The sequence below is a fragment of the Zea mays genome, chromosome 2 (assembly GCF_902167145.1).
Source record: "Zea mays cultivar B73 chromosome 2, Zm-B73-REFERENCE-NAM-5.0, whole genome shotgun sequence".
NCBI classification, from domain to species: Eukaryota; Viridiplantae; Streptophyta; class Magnoliopsida; order Poales; family Poaceae; genus Zea; species Zea mays.
The window spans coordinates 238,134,743-238,148,486 of record NC_050097.1 but is presented as its reverse complement, the minus strand read 5'-3'; positions in this window follow the sequence as shown (position 1 = coordinate 238,148,486).

The window sequence follows — 13,744 nt, the reverse complement described above, 5'->3', positions numbered from 1 at the left end:
AAATAGGTAACCCGTCAAATTATGCATATATATCCAAAAGAATAAACTTTATTAAATGTATTGTTTGGGATCAAACAGAGTATGCAGAGGGAGAAGTCCACTTGCCTTGCTTATTGAAAACTTGAGGTTCTTCCACGGATCGGAATAGATCTTGATTCTTAACTACTAGATCAACCACTGAATATCACACAAACAAACAAGAAGAACAAACACCACTCAATAACATACAACATTCACCATACGTAAAGCTAAAAGAAAGCCTAACGGAAAGAGCGTTCGTTTTTCAAAAACATCGTAAGCAATGGTTATGATAAGAGGGTATTCTTTTAAAAGTGTGTGATCTATACTTTATAAAACAAGACATGAGCTTAAAATGTCTTAATTAAACTATACAAATATTAGGTTCACTAATTTAATCTTTTATAAAACGTCATACGCGATACGTCTAGATTAAGGGTTTATAACACGATAAACACGTTATAACGATATTAAACCTTTTTAACATTTTAGAAAAGATATATGTTATATCTAATGTTAATGGGCTACTAATCACGTTATTAATTGTAGAAGCATTATGGAACGTATTATAATTCATTGTTAAACCTTCACTTAAGACAAATTAAGATCTAAGTCTAAATAGGTTTTATGTGAAAAGATCATTATTATTAAACACCTATTTATAGAAAGTTATGATATATGTTTTAATGAACCTTTATGTAAAAGACAATGAATAAGCAACTTTATTTATATTAGAAAGTACATGTCCTATATTCTTTATTAAGAAAGCTATATACAAAACAATATACAAACTAACATTATTATTAAAGAACATGAACACTAATTTCCTTAGTTTATTCTTTAGGAAAAACTAAGTGACACATATATAAATAATATGAACTAATTTTAATTAAATGATTACTTAAGCCTATATAACCAGTTGTAAACCAATATAAATCTAATTAACTAGGTTATGAGAGGACATAATTACTCTATTATTTATCTTTACATTTAGTTTAGAAACATATGACCTAAATATTTAAAATGAATATTATATTCATTGGTATGTTATTAACTATTGTTTTAGTTATGACGGTGTGAGCACTTAATTAAGCCATTATTAGAAAAGTTATATGACATAATTCTATTGTTAAGCATATTATTATGGGTACTTAAACATCTATAATGAACCTTATTAATATGATATTTATTAAAAGGTCATTAAAGTTAGAAACAAATTATCTAATTCTTTAGTAAGAAACATATATTTACCAATATAACTATCAATTTCTTTATTAGAAAAGTATGAGTGTCTAGTTAAATTATTTTAACATTATTATAAATTCTACTATTTCAGTTTTCTCCTTTCTTTTCTAGATAGAAATTATACGTATAACTAAAAATTGTTTATTTAATTCTTCTAACATTAATATTCTAAGAATTAATGTAAATTACTAAATAAGACTTTTAATAACATATCATGATTATTATGGCATAAATAAATGTCTTACTAATTTCTAAGTACTTAAGTGCCATACTTATGAATTTATTTATTATGAATAGTAAAATCTATATCCTCATTTGACCGAAAATACGTGGCCTAGTGTTTCTATTTTAATTTCTTATATCGCGTATATCAGTACTAACAGATTATCGCTCCATACACTAAAGCAAAATTAACTATAAACATTTCTAGTATAAAAATCACTAAGTTAGTGAATAATGACCGTACTCATTTTAAAATTATAAAATCATACGCATTTTAAAATATTGTCGTGAGATTCGATTTGGTTACACGTATATATCGGAATCTCTAAAATCATACACGAATCGCCAAATCGCATCATCATTACAACAATAATACACAAGATCCATAAAGTAATTTAAAACATGATTTAGAAAATACATTAACGGATTGGGATTGTCTTCAACCTTGGGTGAACGGACGACGGCGAACAGCGTAGGTACGGTCACGGGATGCTGCGTGGGTGACGAAGCTCCGGCGGGGAACGCGGATGGTGAGCACGAACTCCGGCGACGACGTGCGGATGCGGACGGTCAGGCAACGAGCTTCACGACGGCGATTACGTGGGCGACGAGTGGCAACGGCACAACAATACGTTGTCGCGAGTTGATCAAGGACGTGGCTCTGTGCAGTGGGCGAGCAAGAAATGTGAGAAAGAGAGAGGGAGCTCTGGGAGAAAGAGAGCTCGGCTGTGGGGAGAGAAGAGAGGAGCTCGGCTACCCCGTTTTATAGAGGAGAGGGAGGGAAGTGAAGGGTCAGCCGGGGAGGGAGAGAGGTGGCCGGTCTTCATGGTTACCATTAATGGCATCCGCATCAATGGAGGGAGGGAGAAACGGTGGCATTGAACTCCATTAACGAAGGGAAACGGACGCGGGGCGGACGGCGTCGACGGCTCGGCTTCGGACGTTGGTCGGATGGCGTGCAGTTAGGCGCGGTCGGGTGTAGGGCGCTGCTCGCGTCTTCGGTCGGCGTCGAGCCTGCGTGCTTGGGTCCTGCGCGCGGTCGGGTGTGCGGCGCCGCGGCTGGGCGCGGTGCGTAGGGCGCCGGGGTGGCTGGAGCGCTCGTGCGCGAGCTCCTGGCGCGGTTGGAGCGTCGGGGCTGGGCGTGCGGTCTCCTGGCGGGTCGCGGCCAGCGCGTGCTTGGCGCTCGGGGTCGCGCGGGTTAGGGACGCTCGGATGCGTGCAGGGGCGCACTGCCCTGGCGCGATGGCTGGCGGCTGCTGGCCTCCTGGCGTTCGGTTGAAGCAGGGGAAAGGAGAGATAGAGAAGAGAGGGAAGAGAGCAGGAGAGAGGGAGATGGGAGCAAGCGGCGGCTGGCTACAGGGCGCGCGGCGGCTTAGGGTTAGGGAAGGGGCATGGCGCGGCCGGCCTTACATGGGCCCTGGTGGGCCGGTTTAGTTTAGGGGTTTTTTTTGTTTTTTTTTTCTAATTTCGAAATACCTATTCAAATAATCATAAAATTTATAATAATCAAACCGAAATTATATATAAATAAAATATAAATTCTTGGACTAATACTTATTATATTATTTATGTGAATTTTCATTTAAGAGAAATGATATTCCATATTCAAAATCAATCATGAGCATTCAAAAATCATTCCAAATGAAATAAATAACAAACACTTCAATGGAAAATTTATTATCATAAATACAATTATTAACGAAATGTATTATTTTTATTTAATGATTTTCATAGTGTCACAAATCTACCCCTCTTAAAAAGAATCTCGTCCTCGAGATTAAGAAAGGCTAGCACGAAAGCAAGGGAGATACATGGTTTATTTGTAGGTTCTCAGTTCACATTGAACTCTTCTAAACTTAAGGAACTTTCTTACTTCTCTGCTCTGAAATGTATACTAATCAAGCGTCCTTCATCATCATACTTATAAAATGGTAGGTCTTCTGAATTATTGCTTAGGTCATGCTTGGCAGCTTTCTTCTCTAGTCGGTCTAGACGCTTCTTGGGGCATTCGCGAATAAGATGTCCTTCATTTTTGCAGTAGTAGCAAGCACCTCTTGCTTTGAGTTCTTTGCGAGTTAACTTTGTTTGATCAATAGGGGGTGAGGGTTGATTGGGTGTCTGTATCTCATGTAGCTGAGCCTGACTTGATTCTTCTGTTTGGGTATCCATGTGTTTCGTGGCTTTCGCTTGAGGTGGACTAATCATGTATCCAAACATTTTTCTATTCCTTTTGTTGTTCTTCATTCCGTTCATCGAATATCTCGGTGACTCATTTTTCTCGTTCATAGTTGTTAAGGTAGGAATATTGTCGTTGGCATCATTTACTTCCTTTCCATTGGGGTTCATCATCTAGTCAGAGGGTAAAAGAGTTAGTGAGATAGACTGCATAAGAGGCTTGTATGACATTAAGATGAAGAGTGAACACAACTTTTTGATTTCCAAGATAAGATTAGTCAAGGAACAAGGATGGTTTCTAGCTTCCTCATAATTCAAGAGTTTACAGGTGTTATATTCCTTAACAAAGATCTTTTGAACTTTATAGATTTTAGAGCATGATATCCAAATCATCTTTCTGATCCAACAGTATTTCTTTGAGCACAATTTGAGAGAGACTTGAGCGGGATTTTAGGGCAACTAGAGTATCACATTGTTTGCATATAGCAGATGACACCATACTTTATTCTCTTTATAAAGAGGCAAAACACAATAAGTGCGAGAGATTCTCCAAATTTATTCATATATCACTTAGCACAATTACAAATATTGAAAGGGGCAACACTTTGACATTTTTTTTGTGAGACATACTCCTTTTAGCTAATTGATATATTATTCTTCCTCGTCAGATGTACCAATCTTCAGAGCTGGAGGTCGGTCGTCTTCAACTACTATTCTTTCTCCAGATGGAGTTTCCAAACACATGGTTCTCTCAGTATGTTGGATTACTGCTTTAGTTCTTTGTAACCAATTCTTTCCAAGAATCACATCTTTTCCCATTGATTCTATCACTAGGAGATCAGCTGGAAAATCTATCTCGTTGATTTTAACACTTACTTTTGGACATATGTAGTTTACTAACATTTTTCCTTCTGGTGCAATGATGGTCTTCCTTGATCTCAAGGGGCACTTAAAGATACCATACTTTGTTGCAAACTGGGCACTGATAAAAGAATGTGTCGTATGAGGATCATACAACACGGTGGCGACGATTGAGTGAATGACTAGTGTTCCAAAAATCACTGCATTATCATATGGAATGGTTCCTGTCACTGTATAACTTATCTTTCTTGTGGTCTCTTTCTGTTGTTTATTCTTTGTTGATGCATGGGTTTGAGGGTGTTGTCTTTTCTTTTGGACCTTATTGATGTCTACATCCTTCTTAGGACAACCATTAACAAGATGGCCGGTATCACCACAGCCAAAGCAAGCACGACTTGATAAGTTACACGATGGAGTTGTCTTTACGTTGTTGGTAGAAGTTTCTGTGTATTTTTGTTCATATTCCATGTCTGAAGACTGAGATAGCTTCATCTCGGAGGTGATATGTAGTGAACTCTTCTCAGGACAGTTACGGAAGTAATGACCTTCACGTCCACATTGATAGCAAGCTTTTCTTGAAGTTATTTCTTGACTTTTTCCATATTTCCCTTTTCGTTTCTTGGACCTGATGCGACGATGAGGCTAAAACTGTGTGCAAGTAATAGTCCATCCATCAATGTAACACTCATGTGTTTCTCCTTGGGGCTGGGCATCCTTGTGATGTTTCCTTTCTGGAATACTTTGCAATTCATCAACTGACAGTGCATTAGGTATGAGAGAATCTGCTGTTAGTTGTTCTTGGGGAGACATTTGTCTTTTAACGCCAGAAAACAAAATCCGGTTCTTCTGTTTTGTAGTTTCACTTTCGTTTGTACTGATCTGGCGACAAGGAATTCCATAGTACTCACAACAACAACATGTTCCAGGGTCACTTGTCTGTTGGTTTGGTTGTGCATCCTTTTGTGTCTTCAATGTCTGTTCATCAACTGTTTTATTTAGAGTGTTGTTTTGACTTGTCAACACACCGCATTCTTTGCATTTAGTGACATCACTTGTAGTTATCATTCCAAGGTCTGACATCTGTATGGGTATGGAAGAATGGAAGGGACGAAAGGGTTGAGCAAAGACAGGTTATAGAGAGCAGCAAAACCCATCTATCTAAGGTTTTACCTAGCTAACTGATGCCATTGTGGACAAAAGTCACACAATACACCAACAATCATTTCAAAGAAGCAAATCAATCATGAACACAAAGGACAATGAATTCAAACATACCAGCACAACATAATCCATTTCTACTCATTCAACCAAAACGAAAGGTGAGACAAGGTTTGGAATAAGAAAGATATTATAACATCAAGGAGTTGGGTAAGAATTATCAAGGAGTTAGACAAGGCATATTTGTTGGTGGCCAAGAGTGAAATAAGGTAACCATGAACTATTAAAGTGAGGATAAATGATACAACCAAGGATATGAAGTGAGTTAGGGAGAAAGTGTTATCAAGTAGACAAAATAGAGAGGCATTATAAAGTACGAGTAAGGAGACAAAGAATTCAATATATCAAGGTAGATATTGCGCAAGGGTGGCAATACAATGGCATGAAAGCAAAAGTATAAGAATTCAATAGGGAGAAAGCATTATCAAGGAGAAAAGTAGAGATGCAAAAGTTTAATATATCAAGGTAGATATTGTCCAAGGATGACAATACAATGGCAAGAAAACAAAAGTAGAAGAAATCAAGGGTTATATAGCAATATTAGGGATTAGAAAACCACTTATAATATAATATAATATAATATCACCATTACCGATCTAGTCGAAAATCTTAAAAAAACAATCCTATCAACCTAACCAATAAGTCTGGTAATAGATCCAAAGAATTCATAGCAAAACTTCTTGTGGAGTGGGGACAAGATAGAGAATAGGGCATCATCGATAGCTTCAAAAATGTATCTTCTGGCAACTTCGCTTCAAGTTCCGCAATCCTAGCTTGATCATCTTGCAATGCTTCTCATTGGAACCTTCTGATAGACAAAGAATCAGACAAGAAGAGTTGAAAATAAAAGAGACGAGTCTTGATATAAAGTAAGTTTTTATGAAGACAATTAAGTCAAGTTTTGAATGACTGACTGGGCTTTCCATTTCTAACTAATCTAGCGACCTACGGTCACATTGCCTCTGATACCACTTCTGTCACACCCGTTTCCCAAGGGCAGAGCCGGGTGCATAGCATATGTGTGCCAGGATCTATTTCCACACATATGTCGACGTCACAAGTGTAATATTGTCGGGGACCATAATTAGGGGTACCCTCAAGACGCCTAATTCTCAGCTGGTAACCCCCATCAGCATAAAGCTGCAAAGGCCTGATGGGTACGATTAAGTCAGGGATCAGTCCACACGAGTGACTCGATCACGCTTCACCCGAGCCTAGCCTCGGCCAAGGGCAGCCGACCTCGAGAGACTTCCGTCTCGCCCGAGGCCCCCTTTTTATGGCGGACACATCACCGGCTCGCCCGAGGCCTTGGCTTCGCTCAGAAGCAACCCTGACTAAATCGCCACACCGACTGACCAAATTGCAGGGGCATTTAACGCAAAGGTGGCCTGACACCTTCATCCTGACACGCGCCCCCGGCAGAGCCGAAGTGACCGCCGTCACTCCACCGCTCCACTGGCCAGTCTGACAGAAGGACAGCGCCGCCTGCGCCACTCCGACTGCAGTGCCACTCGACAGAGTGAGTCTGACAGGCAGTCAGGCCTTGCCAAAGGCGCCACGGCGAACTCCGCCCCGCCCGACCCCAGGGCTCGGACTCGGGCTAAGACCCGGAAGACGGCGAACTCCGCTCCGCCCGACCCCAGGGCTCGGACTCGGGCTAAGACCTGGAAGACGGCGAACTCCGCTCCGCCCGACCCCAGGGCTCGGACTCGGGCTAAGACCCGGAAGACGGCGAACTCCGCTCCGCCCGACCCTAGGGCTCGGACTCGGGCTAAGACCCGGAAGACGGCGAACTCCGCTCCGCCCGACCCCAGGGCTCGGACTCGGGCTAAGACCCGGAAGACGGCGAACTCCGCTCCGCCCGACCCCAGGGCTCGGACTCGGGCTAAGACCCGGAAGACGGCGAACTCCGCTCCGCCCGACCCCAGGGCTCGGACTCGGGCTAAGACCCGGAAGACGACGAAACTCCGCTTCGCCCGACCCCAGGGCTCGGACTCGGGCTAAGACCCGGAAGACGACGAAACTCCGCCTCGCCCGACCCCAGGGCTCGGACTTCGCCCTGGCCTTGGCCGAACGACTTCCGCCTCGCCCGACCCCATGGCTCGGGCTCGGCCACGGCAACGGAAGGCAGACTCAACCTCGGCTTCGGAGGAACCCCCACGTCGCCCTGCCTAGGGCACAGACCGCCACGTCAATAGGAAGCGCCATCATCATCCTACCCCGAATCGACTCGGGTCACGGAGAACAAGACCGGCGTCCCATCCGGCCAGCTCCGCCGGAGGGGCAATGATGGCGCTCCACAAGCTCTATGACGACGGCGGCCCCCAGCTCTCTTACGGAAGCAGGACGACGTCAGCAGGGACTCGACCGCTCCAACAGCTGTCCCTCCACCAGGCTCCGCCGCACCTCCGACAGCCACGACATCACGCCAGCAGGGTGCCCAGATCTCTCCGGCTGCCACATTGGCATGTACCTAGGGCGCTAGCTCTCCCTCCGCTAGACACGTAGCACTCTGCTACACCCCCCATTGTACACCTGGATCCTCTCCTTACGACTATAAAAGGGAGGACCAGGGCCTTCTTAGAGGAGGTTGGCCGCGCGGGACCGAGGACGGGACAGGCGCTCTCTTGGGGCCGCTCGCTTCCCTCACCCGCGTGGACGCTTGTAACCCCCCTACTGCAAGCGCACCCGACCTGGGCGCGGGACGAACACGAAGGCCACGGGACTTCCACCTCTCTCACGCTTGACTCCGGCCACCTCGCCTCTCCCCCCTTCGCGCTCGCCCACGCGCTCGACCCATCTGGGCTGGGGCACGCAGCACACTCACTCGTCGGCTTAGGGACCCCCCTGTCTCGAAACACCGACAGTTGGCGCGCCAGGTAGGGGCCTGCTGCGTGCTGACGAACAGCTCCCCGTCAAGCTCCAGATGGGTAGTCTCCAGCAACCTCTCCGGCCCGGGACGGTGCTTCGTTTCGGGACTCTTGAGTTCATGTCCTTCGACGGCAGCTACGACATGATACTTCTTCCACCGCCGCGCGACTACGACAATGGCGGCCGACAACCCGCCCGCCGGCGGCGGAATCGACGACGTCTTCCCCGCGTGGTGGAAGGGCAACATTCGGGCTCGCTCCGTTCTCTCCCCCGCCAACGGAGGAGGAGGCGGGGCCGTCAAGGCCAGGTGGGAGGCCGCGCTTCGTCGGCCGTCGAGCGAATCGACGCCCCCGACGCCCCGACGGAAGGCACGCCGGACGTCGACCTCGCGTTCAAGACGGAGGCAAGCGCCGTCCCCCCGTGGCACGCTGACCCCGAGCAAGAAGACGACGCCGGCGCGCTCGCCGAAAGCCTGCAGGACGTCGCCCTCGAACCAGAGATGACGGTGCAACCAGTCCCCGATGTGACTACGTCGCTCCTCGTCGACAAAAAGGTACCGACTAACTCCCATCTTGCGTCATTTCGACTCGGCCTCAACCCGCCAAACGACCTCGTTTTGGCGGGCGCTCTCATTGAGGCGAGTGCAACCCCACTGAGGTTCCATATGCGGTCGCCTTGGGACCGACTGACGGACGTCTCGACCTACGGGCCCTCTCGGTCCGAGGAAGATGACGATCCCAGCATCGGTTGGGATTTCTCCGGACTTGGCAACCCCAGTGCCGTGCGGGACTTCATGACCGCATGTGACTACTGCCTATCCGACTGTTCCGATGGAAGCCGCAGCCTTGGCGACGAGAGCTGCGGCCCAAGCCGCGAATGTTTCCACATCGAGCTAGGGGATCCCTCCGAAGGCAACCATCTTGGCATGCCGGAGGACGGTGATCTCTCTAGGCCGGTGCCTCGCGCCGACATCCCACGGGAGCTAGCTGTGGTCCCCGCTCCAGCGGGGGGTTACGACCCACAACTCGAGCAAGTCCGCGAGGCGCAGGCCAGGCTCAACGAGGGAACAGGAGCGCTTGAGCCGATCCGTCGGGACGTCGGACAAGCATGGGTGGGCCAACCCCTGGCCGGAGAAATACGTCACGTGCCCCAAGGTCTCCAGCACCGCGTCGCCAACGATGTCAGGATCAGGCCGCCGCCCGCATCCAGCGGGGTTGGTCAGAACCTGGCAACCGCAGCAATGCTCATCCGCGCGATGCCGGAGCCGTCAACCACCGAGGGTCGGCGAATCCAGGGAGAACTCAAGAATCTCCTGGAAGGCGCTGCGGCCCGGCGGGCCGAGAGCACTGCCTCCCGAAGGCAAGGTTATCCCTCGGAACCTCATGCCGCGACTTCCCGATTCATGCGGGAAGCCTCGGTCTACACCGGGCGCACGCGCAACACCGCGCCTGCGGCCCCGGGCCACCTCGGCAACGAGCACCATCGACGCGACCGTCGGGCTCACCTCGACGAAAGGGTGCGCTGAGGCTACCACCCCAGGCGTGGGGGGCGCTACGACAGCGGGGAGGATCGGAGTCCCTCGCCCGAACCACCCGGTCCGCAGGCCTTCAGTCGGGCCATCCGACGGGCGCCATTCCCGACCCGGTTCCGACCCCCGACTACTATCACGAAGTACTCGGGGGAAACGAGACCGGAACTGTGGCTCGCGGACAACCGCCTTGCCTGCCAACTGGGTGGAACGGACGACGACAACCTCATCATCCGTAACCTCCCCCTGTTCCTCTCCGACACTGCTCGCGCCTGGTTGGAGCACCTGCCTCCGGGGCAGATCTCCAACTGGGACGACTTGGTCCAAGCCTTCGCTGGCAATTTCCAGGGCACATACGTGCGCCCCGGGAATTCTTGGGACCTTCGAAGCTGCCGGCAACAGCCGGGGGAGCCGCTTCGGGACTACATCCGGCGATTCTCGAAGCAGCGCACCGAGCTGCCCAACATCACCGACTCGGATGTCATCGGCGCGTTCCTCGCCGGCACCACTTGCCGCGACCTGGTGAGCAAGCTGGGTCGCAAAACCCCCACCAGGGCGAGCGAGCTGATGGACATCGCCACCAAGTTCGCCTCTGGCCAGGAGGCGGTCGAGGCTATCTTCCGAAAGGACAAGCAGCCCCAGGGCCGCCCATCGGAAGAAGCTCCCGAGGCGTCTGCTCCGCGCGGCGCCAAGGAGAAAGGCAAGAAGAAGTCGCAATCGAAACGCGACGCCGCTGACGCGGACCTTGTCGCCGCCGCCGAGTATAAGAACCCTCGGAAGCCCCCCGGAGGTGCAAACCTCTTCGACAAGATGCTCAAGGGGCCGTGCCCCTACCATCAGGGGCCCGTCAAGCACACCCTCGAGGAGTGCGTTATGCTTCGGCGTCACTTCCACAGGGCCGGGCCACCCGCCAAGGGTGGCAGGGCCCGCGACGACGACAAGAACGAAGATCACCTAGCAGGAGAATTCCCCGAGGTCCGCGACTGCTTCATGATGTATGGAGGGCATGCGGCGAATACCTCGGCTCGGCACCGCAAGCAAGAGCGCCGGGAGGTCTGCTCGGTGAAGGTGGCGGCGCCAGTCTACCTAGACTGGTCCGACAAGCCCATCACTTTCGACCAGGCCGACCACCCCGATCATGTGCCGAGCCCGGGGAAATACCCGCTCGTCGTCGACCCCGTTGTCGGCGATGTCAGGCTCACCAAGGTCCTGATGGATGGGGGCCGCTGCCTCAACATCATCTACGCCGAGACCCTCAAGCTCCTGTGCGTCGATCTGTCCTCCGTCCGAGCAGGCGCTGCGCCCTTCCACGGGATCATCCCTGGGAAGCGCGTCCAGCCCCTCGGGCGACTCGACCTCCCCGTCTGCTTCGGGACACCCTCCAACTTCCGAAGGGAGACCCTGACGTTCGAGGTGGTCGGGTTCCGAGGAACCTACCACGCCGTGCTAGGGAGGCCATGCTACGCGAAGTTCATGGCCGTCCCCAACTACACCTACTTGAAGCTCAAGATGTCGGGCCCCAACGGGGTCATCACCGTCGGCCCCACGTACAAACACGCGTTCGAATGCGATGTGGAGTGCGTGGAGTACGCCGAGGCCCTCGCCGAGTCCGAGGCCCTCATCGCCGACCTGGAGAACCTCTCCAAGGAGGTGCCAGACGTGAAGCGCCATGCCGGCAACTTCGAGCCAGCGGAGACGGTCAAGGCCATCCCTCTCGACCCCAGTGGCGACACCACCAAGCAGGTCCGGATCGGTTCCGGGCTCGACCCCAAATAGGAAGCAGTGCTCGTCGACTTTCTCCGCGCAAACGCCGACGTCTTTGCGTGGAGTCCCTCGGACATGCCCGGCATACCGAGGGATGTCGCCGAGCACTCGCTGGATATTCGGGCCGGAGCCCGACCCGTCAGGCAGCCTCTGCGCCGATTCGACGAGGAGAAGCGCAGAGTGATTGGCGAAGAGATCCACAAGCTAATGGCAGCAGGGTTCATCAAAGAGGTATTCCATCCCGAATGGCTTGCCAACCCTGTGCTTGTGAGGAAGAAAGGGGGGAAATGGCGGATGTGTGTAGATTACACTGGTCTCAACAAAGCATGTCCGAAGGTTCCCTACCCTCTGCCTCGCATCGACCAAATCGTGGATTCCACCGCTGGGTGCGAAACCCTGTCCTTCCTCGATGCCTACTCAGGGTATCACCAGATCCGGATGAAAGAGTCCGACCAGCTCGCGACTTCTTTCATCACGCCGTTCGGCATGTACTGCTATGTCACCATGTCGTTCGGTTTGAGGAATGCGGGCGCGACGTACCAGCGGTGCATGAACCATGTGTTCGGCGAACACATCGGTCGCACAGTCGAGGCCTACGTCGATGACATCGTAGTCAAGACAAGGAAGGCTTCCGACCTCCTCTCCGACCTTGAAGTGACATTCCGGTGTCTCAAGGCGAAAGGAGTCAAGCTTAATCCTGAGAAGTGTGTCTTCGGGGTGCCCCGAGGCATGCTCCTAGGGTTCATCGTCTCCGAGCGAGGCATCGAAGCCAACCCGGAGAAGATCGCGGCTATCACCAGCATGGGACCCATCAAGGACTTAAAAGGGGTACAGAGGGTCATGGGATGCCTCGCGGCCCTGAGCCGCTTCATCTCACGCCTCGACGAAAGAGGTCTGCCTCTGTACCGCCTCTTAAGGAAGGCCGAGTGTTTCGCTTGGACCCCCGAGGCCGAGGAAGCCCTCGGCAACCTGAAGGCGCTCCTTACAAAGGCGCCTGTCTTGGTGCCCCCGGCGGACGGAGAAGCCCTCTTGGTCTACGTCGCCGCGACCACTCAAGTGGTTAGCGCCGCGATTGTGGTCGAAAGGCAAGAGGAAGGGCATGCATTGGCCGTTCAGAGGCCGGTCTACTTCATCAGCGAAGTGCTGTCCGAGACTAAGATCCGCTACCCACAAGTTCAAAAGCTGCTGTATGCTGTGATCCTGACAAGGCGGAAGCTGCGACACTACTTCGAGTCTCATCCGGTAACTGTGGTGTCATCCTTCCCCCTGGGGGAGATCATCCAGTGCCGAGAGGCCTCGGGCAGGATCGCAAAGTGGGCGGTGGAAATCATGGGCGAAATGATCTCGTTCGCCCCTCGGAAGGCCATCAAGTCCCAGGTGTTGGCGGATTTCGTGGCCGAATGGGTCGACACCCAGCTGCCAACGACTCCGATCCAACCGGAGCTCTGGACCATGTTTTTCGACGGGTCGCTGATGAAGACGGGGGCCGGCGCGGGCCTGCTCTTCATCTCGCCCCTCGGAAAGCACTTACGCTACGTGCTGCGCCTCCATTTCCCGGCGTCCAACAATGTGGCCGAGTACGAAGCTCTGGTCAACGGATTGCGGATCGCCATCGAGCCAGGGGTCAGACGCCTCGACGCCCGCGGTGATTCACAGCTCGTCATCGACCAAGTCATGAAGAACTCCCACTGCCGCGACCCGAAGATGGAGGCCTACTGCGACGAGGTTCGGCGCCTGGAAGACAAGTTCTTCGGGCTCGAGCTCAACCACATCGCTCGGCGCTACAACGAAACCACAGACGAGCTGGCTAAGATAGCCTCGGGGCGAACGACAGTCCCCCCG